The sequence below is a fragment of the Chrysemys picta genome, chromosome 4, assembly GCF_011386835.1.
Source record: "Chrysemys picta bellii isolate R12L10 chromosome 4, ASM1138683v2, whole genome shotgun sequence".
Classification (NCBI taxonomy): Eukaryota; Metazoa; Chordata; order Testudines; family Emydidae; genus Chrysemys; species Chrysemys picta.
Genome location: NC_088794.1, coordinates 3,865,406 through 3,873,409, shown reverse-complemented (window position 1 = coordinate 3,873,409; position 8,004 = coordinate 3,865,406).

The window sequence follows — 8,004 nt, the reverse complement described above, 5'->3', positions numbered from 1 at the left end:
TGGTGCTGGATTTCTCTTAATAGGGTTATAGATAATCCGCTGGTATTTTTAAGTAATATTCCAGTTGCATTATTATAAGTACTGTTATACTACAGTAATATTCCAGGTAAAGCGTTAGTACTGTAAAACTGTGCTCTGCTACTTTACAGCAATACTTCAGTAAACTCACTCTTACTTTAATATTCTTAACAGGGATACAAAAGTCCTTTAGTATTTTACAGTTATTCTCCAGTGAGAGTATTTTTATGCAGTACCAACAGTATGAGAATACCAGAATGCCTTTGCGCACTACTAATAGTCTATCTGTATTATTATTGGAAAACACCAGAGTACCTTTGTGCAGTACTAATAGTCTAATGATATTCATTCTGGACAATACCAGAGTACTTTCATGTAGTACTAAATCTATTATTACTATTATTACTGCAAAAATACCAGAGTACTTTCTTGCAGTACTAATGCTCTAACTGTATTATTGCTATTGTTATTACTGTAGAATAGCATAATATTTTTTCGTGCAGTATAATACTCTGGTACTCTGCAGTAACAATAATCCAGGATTACTCTTGCAGGTTATTTGGAAGTCTCTGTGAAAGACAGGAAACCTGACAGGGTTGCAGTCTTGCAGGAACAAAGGATATGAAACCCAGTTAAGTTAGAGGAGAACTGATTTTTTTTCAGACTGTTTAAAACGCCCAGTTGTTTTTATTAACGGGTATTTAACTAGCAACAGAGAGTCCTGTGGCACCTTTAAGACTAACAGATGTATTGGAGCATAAGCTTTCGTGGGTGAATGCCCACTTCGTCAGACGCATGTAATGGAAATTTCCAGAGGCAGGTATAAATATGCAGCCCAGAATCAGTCTGGAGATAACGAGGTTAGTTCAATCAGGGAGGGTGAGGTCCTCTGCTAGGTATTTAACTAAACACACAAGTATCACTTGGTCGAAAGAGCTCTTCCAATTACTCCTGAGAAATATCTCAATGTACATCCCTCAGACATCTAAGCAGCTATCCAGCAAACAACAGAAGAGATATTTTTAAAGCAATTCCCCAGCTCCTGGAGGGGAGTGGGGTCTAGTGGGTTAGAGCAGGGGGAGCTTTGAGCCAAGACAACTAGGTTCTATCCCTGTGTGTGGGAGGGAAGTGGGGTCTAGTGGGTCAAAGCTGCGGGGGGCTGGGAGCCAGGACTCTTGGGCTCTATTCCCACTTCCTAGCTGGGTTGCATGAGACCCAGAGGAGACAAACCCAGCTAATTCTCCCTGACCCCACCCTTTAGAGATGCTGCAAACCTTGCCATTTCCTGCCAGGGATTTCAATGAACCCCACCATCCCCTAGGCCAAAACCCCATTCATGGCAGTTGGGGTCAGCTGGGTAGCAAAAGAGCCAAGGGATGCTAGGGGGGGTGGATCTGTTGGGGAAGGCCTCACTGGGGGATCAGAGGGGAGCCAGGGTGCTGGAATTCTGCCTGGCTGGTCTTGTTTGCCCAACAGCTTCCTGGAAAGGCTGTAATTACCAGGGCGAGGCACCCAATTAGAGGGATGAACTCTCCATCCAGGGGCCCTTCTTTTGGGGCAAGCTTCCAGCATAAGTCCCGACTCCTAACCTGACTTCCCTTCCAAAGCCAGAATAGAACCCAGGAGTCCTGGCTCCCAACCCTCCCCCCTCTAATTGTCTAGACCCCACTCCTCTCCCAGATCTGGGGATAGAACCCAGGAATCCTGGCTCCCAGCCACCCCCTGTTCTGACCACTAGACCCCACTCTTCTACCAGAGCTGGGGATAGAACCCAGGAGTCCTGGCTCCCAGCCCCCCTGCTCTAACCCACTAGTCCCCACTTCCCTCCCAGGAGTTCTGACTCCTAGCTCCCCCACTGCTGTAACCCACCAAAGCCCACTCGCCTATCCATCTATCCATCCCCAGTACCCCCATCTATCCCTATACATATCTGTCCATTCAGCCTTATCCCCACTGTGACCTCCTGACCTCCCAATATTCACCACTGTCATGTAATTAGGGATATGCCTTATGCAAAGTCTGCCTTGTGAGGTATCATTCTAAAAGCCTTGATCTGCTACACAGTAATAGCGCATTGGATTGTATGTGCTGTCGTCGTAGGTGAAGTGATGAAGTTTGGCTACGTGGGTGTTACTGAAACATGTTGTGAGGTTGAAAACACCCACAAGCTGCCTTTCAGGTACAACAGTAAAAAGGCCAAACAAGGTTAATGGCTTATTGAGGAACTGCACACAGGCACAGTGATTACCCCAGCAATTGTGTACAATAGAAACCTCTCAGCGAGAGCACTACACAATGGGAACTGCTTGATGCAGGTCACAGCAAAAGAGCTTTCCAGCAAGTGGGAAGAAGATACAAAGGGGGTAAATGACATCATGGGGGGACCTCAGTCTCCCTGCAACACCACACCTGGAAACACCTGAGGAACAAAGACTGAAGAGGTGGGAAGTGATGCTCCGAGGCGAAAGGGATTCTAGCCTGTGTATGAAAACTTGGGAAACCCAAACCTGCAAAGCCAAGGCAGTTTGTGCCTTAAAAATCTGCCAGCCTGTTTATCACTCGGGGTGAGAATTTGCTAATTCATATCCTACCTATCTAGTGTGTTAAGCTCAGTTTGCGGTTTTGTTTATTTACTAGGCAATCCGCTTTGATCTGTTCGCTCTCACTTATCATCACTTAGAATCTATCCCTTTGTAGTTAATAACCTTATTTTATGTTTTAATCCAAACCAGTGTACGTTTGACGAAAGTGTCTGGGGAAAATCTCAGCTTGGTTACCACAAGTGTGCATGGTCCTCTTCACATTGAGGGAGAGGTGGACTGGGTATTAAACCCATATACGGGCCAGATTTGACCAGGGCAGGACGGTACTGCTCTGGGGTCCTAGCCTGCATGTAACTGCAGCTGAGTGTGTCCCTGCCTGTGCGAATGCTGGGTGTGAGTGCAGGCTGGGAGGGCTTTGCAACTTGTCAAAGAAGCACAGTGAGAGAGGGAGCCCAGGCTAGTGGGTCACAGGGCTCAGTGATACCTCAATTCCAGGTGGAACACCTGGGGGGTACCCGTCACACCCACCATCTGTCCGTCTATCTACCTCCGTACCCCTGTCCATGTACCATCCACCTCCATACACACCCCTCTATCCATCCATCCATCCATCCATCCATCCATCCATCCATCCATCCATCCATCCATCCATCTAATGCTCCCAAATGCCAATAATACGCAGTTAAACTTGCCGTGCTCTGGTTCGTTGTCTGGGGACGGGTCAGTGCGGGTGGTAGAAAAGTAAACGCACTCCCACGGGAAGCGATGTATTCTCCAGGTTTCCATGGCGTCAAGACCCGCTGCCTTTCTGGAAGACGCTTCAGGTCAACACAAGTGACTGGGCTCCACAAAGGGGGTCTCTGGAATGGTTTCTGTTTTACAGGAGGTCCAACTACGGGCTGAAAATCCATGGATCGACGACAGGGAGAGAAGAAGGAGGATGAGGAGAAGGTGGCATCATCCCATAGATTTGAATTCCAGCGTTCGCCTGCATGCACTCCGGTCACGTTCACGGCGTGAGGCGTTGCTGCGCTGACTGACTTTAAAGGAGCAGCTGAGCCAGCACCTCCTGCAGCCCTCGGGGCCTCTGCCTGCCTGGCTGGGAGAGGCACCCCAAGGCCAGAGGGGGGAGCCCCTCTCACCTGGCTGCCCACGGGTGGAGGGAGCGGGCGGGTGCCGCCCTTCACCCCCCTGCGAGCCGCCTTGACCGCCCTCCACACACTCCCTGCGGCTGCCGTATTTTTGTTTTTTTGCTTCGGCAGTCCTGCCACTTTTTTTTTTTTGTCTGGGGTGGCAAAAAAGCTAGAGCTGGCCCTGATCCTCATAAACTTATGGGAGACCCAAGCCCTCGACCGGTTCAATGGAGAAAGGCCTTGTGGCAAGGATCTCACTGTTTCGAGACCCAGTGAAGACATCAGGAAATGGAGAAACGGGAGAGGAGGTGAGAACGCACCATAGCTTGATTCAACAACCCAGATTGGCCCCTTCCACTGGGAAACGTCTGCCCCATCTGTCATAAGATCTGTGGATCCCAGATTGGCCTCATTAGAGGAATCCACCAGTGATAATTGGCTATCATTTCTTGGAAGACAAACCCTTGAATGCTGAGAGATTGCCAACTACTACATGTGCGGGACCATATTTCATTAGGTCACAGGCCCCTGCCGGCATGTGGCATTCCAGACAACCCTAATTAAAGTTCTGGCTGTTAGCATGAGCTGTTTGTGTCAAGATGTCTTCCCAGTACTTTCGATCCACCAGTACGGTTCTTGTCCTTGTTACAAACACCAAAAAACCTGTGCAACTCTACTCTTTGAAACTTGTCTTGTTCCTTTGCAGTTTACTTGTTTATCACAAGAGACATATTTCTAAATCTTATAACGCTGGGCTGTTGCACGTATGTTAACAGCTAGTCTCCAAACACATTGCAAAACGTATTGTAATATTAATATATATGTATATTTTATGCGTCTCTACGTTCATCACAGCTTTAATGGTTGGCCTTATTATCCCTCTCTTAAGTGTCTTAGCATATGAATCGCTCAGCGTCTGTGCAATGTGCCCCATGCACTCGTCAAGGATATGAGACATAGTCTGAACTTGACCGCAGCTGCATCGCGGATCATTAGAAAAGCACATGAATGATAGTGACTTTGAGCTATGAACCTTCCAAGATCAGGTTGGGGTGAAAGGTCAATGTTGGGATATGGGAGGGTTCACTAACAGACATGGAAAACCGCTGGTGGGCTGGCATGTTATCAGGGTGTAGGCACAGGAATGCACGGTTCCTTCACTTAATAGATAAAGTGTTACCCCTCTCCCTTCCCTTCTCCTTGTTAAGAATTGATAAGTGTTGCAGCTGCATAAGAAATGTGGGGATCTAAAGGATACTTCTGGGTAAAGAAATGTTATCTCCTCCTCCCTTCCTTTCCCAGCTACTTAAGTGAGTCCTGGGTCACGGCCCCTTCCTCCCTCCCCTGAGAACTGCAGATTAAGGGAATTTGTAGCAACAAATTACTGCGAAGAACTGTATTTTCAAGGTAAAGACACGTGTATAATATGCATAATGCTGTAATCAGTCAATGGGGTGGGTATAATCATAGTGTGGGTGTTTCTATTACTTAAGAAGGGTTTTTGGGGTGTTGTAGCGGATATAGGCATTTACATACTAATTGGAATAAAAAAGATGCAATGTAACTAATCCAGTGTTTACTGGACCATTGGGCCCAGGGGAACAAGTATCACAATAAAGGAGTCCATCTACTCAGTCTGCCTCTGGGTCAACCTGCTCTTTTTTCTTCTATCCATCAACACCATCAAAGACCAGATCAGGGGTCGGCAACCTTTGGCACGCGGCCCATCAGGGTAATCCGCTGGCGGGCCGTGAGGCATTTTGTTTACATTGACCGTCTGTAGGCACACCCCCCCGCAGCTTCCATTGGCCGGGAAAGGCGAACCGGTCCTGCGGACGGTCAATGTAAACAAAATGTCTCATGACCCACCAGTGGATTACCTGGATGGGCCACGTGCCGAAGGTTGCTGACCCCTGGACCAGATCCTCCAAGGTATTCAGGAGCTTAATCCCATTGATTTCAGTGGAAGTTAGGAGAGTTAGGATCCAGTCTGCTGCTATCACAGGTTCAGGGCTTGCGTGTAGGCCACATGTAGGTAGCTCCTGTCAGCTAGGCCTGAGCTGAACTGGAGTTTTCTCACAGCGGGAAGCAGGAGCTCACTTTTGGCCTACAATGCTCACGTCCTCTGTAGCATCTCTAAGGGCAGAGCGCTAGTATTTACAGATTCTGAAGGCAGAAGGACCCATCGAGTCTAAACTCCTGCATAACAGAGGTCAGAGAAACAATTCCTCCAGTTTTAGAGCTGGGCAAATCATGGATTGTTCAGCTCACTGGCAAGTCTCGGGGGTGGGGGGGGCGGGGGGGAATTGTTTTTTCGGGTCGAAGCAAAAATGATTTTTTAAAAATTTTTGTGACACCAAAGAGTTTTGGATCAAATGAAACATTTCGCTGTGATTTTGATGGTGCTTCAAGCTCTTCCATTGAAAGGATATTGCACCACAAAAAGTCATTTCCCATCAAAGGGCTGAAACATTTGAATAATGTTAATGTTTTGACTCCGCCCCCTCCCATATTTATTGTAGGCTTTTCTTCAACTCCAACAATTCAGCTAATCTGAAAAGGGGTAAACAGTGAGGCGGCAAAGTTTGCAGATGATTCAAAACTACTCAAGGTAGTTAAATCCAGAGCTGACTGTGAAGAGCTACAAAGGGATCTCACAAAACTGGGTGACTGGGCAACAAAATGGTAGATGAAATTCAATGTTGATAAATGCAAAGTAATGCACATTGGAAAACATAATCCTAACTATACATATAAAATGATGGGGTCTAAATGAGATGTTACCACTTAAGAAAGAGATCTTGGAGTCACTGTGGATAGTTCTCTGAAAACATCCACTCAGTGTGCAGCGGCAGTCAAAAAAGTGAACAGAACGTTGGTCATCATTAAGAAAGGGATAGAATAAGACAGAAAATATCATATTTCCTCTCTATAGAATCATAGAATCATAGGACTGGAAGGGACCTCGAGAGGTCGTCTAGTCCAGTCCCCTGCACTCAAGACAGGACTAAGTATTATCTAGACCATCCCTGACAGGTGTTTGTCCAACCTGCTCTTAAAAATCCCCAACGATGGAGATTCCACAACCTCCGTAGGAAATTTATTCCAGTGCTTAACCATCCTGACAGTTAGGAAGTTTTTCCTAATGTCCAACCTAAACCGCCCTTGCTGCAATTTAAGCCCATTGCTTCTTGTCTTATCCTCAGAGGTTAAGAACAATTTTTCTCCCTTTTCCTTATAATAACCTTTTATGTACTTGAAAACTGTTCTCATGTCCCCTCTCAGTCTTCTCTTCTCCAGACTAAACAAACCCAATTTTTTCAATCTTTCCTCATAAGTCATGTTTTCTAGACCTTTAATCATTTTTGTTGCTCTTCTCTGGACTTTCTCCAATTTGTCCACATCTTTCCTGAAATGTGGCACCCAGAACTGGACACAATACTCCAGTTGAGGCCTAATCAGCACGGAGCAGAGCGGAAGAATGACTTCTCCTGTCTTGCTTACAACACTCCTGTTAATACAGCCCAGAAGGATGTTTGCTTTTTTTGCAATAGCGTTACACTGTTGACTCATATTTAGCTTGTGATCCACTCTGACCCCCAGATCCCTTTCCGCAATGCTCCTTCTCCAGTTTGTCCAGATCATTTTGAATTTTAATCCTATCCTCCAAAGCACTCGCAACCCCTCCCATCTTGGTATCGTCCACAAACTTTATCAGTGTCCTCTCTGTGCCATTAGCTAAATCATTGATGAAGACATTGAACAGAGCCTGACCCAGAACTGATCCCTGTGGGACCCCACTCGTTAGGCCCTTCCAGCATGACTGTGAACCACTGATAACTACTCTCTGGGAATGGTTTTCCAACCAGTTCTGCACCCACCTTATAGTAACTCCATCTAGGTTGCATTTCCCTAGTTTGTTTATGAGAACGTCATGCGAGATAGTATCAAAAGTTTTACTAAAGTCAAGATATATCACATCTACCACTTCCCCCCTCCCCACAAGGCTTGTTACCCTGTCACAGAAAGTTATCAGGTTGGTTTGACATGATTTGTTCTTGACAAATCCAGGCTGACTGTTATTTATCACCTTATTATCTTCTAGGTGTTTGCAAATTGATTGCTTAATTATTTGCTCCATTATCTTTCCGGGTACAGAAGTTAAACTGACTGGTCTGTAATTCCCTGGGTTGTCCTTATTTCCCTTTTTATAGATGGGCACTAGATTTGCCCTTTTCCAGTCTTCTGGAATCTCTCCCGTCTTCCATAACCTTTCAAAGATAATTGCTAATGGCTCAGATATCTGCTGA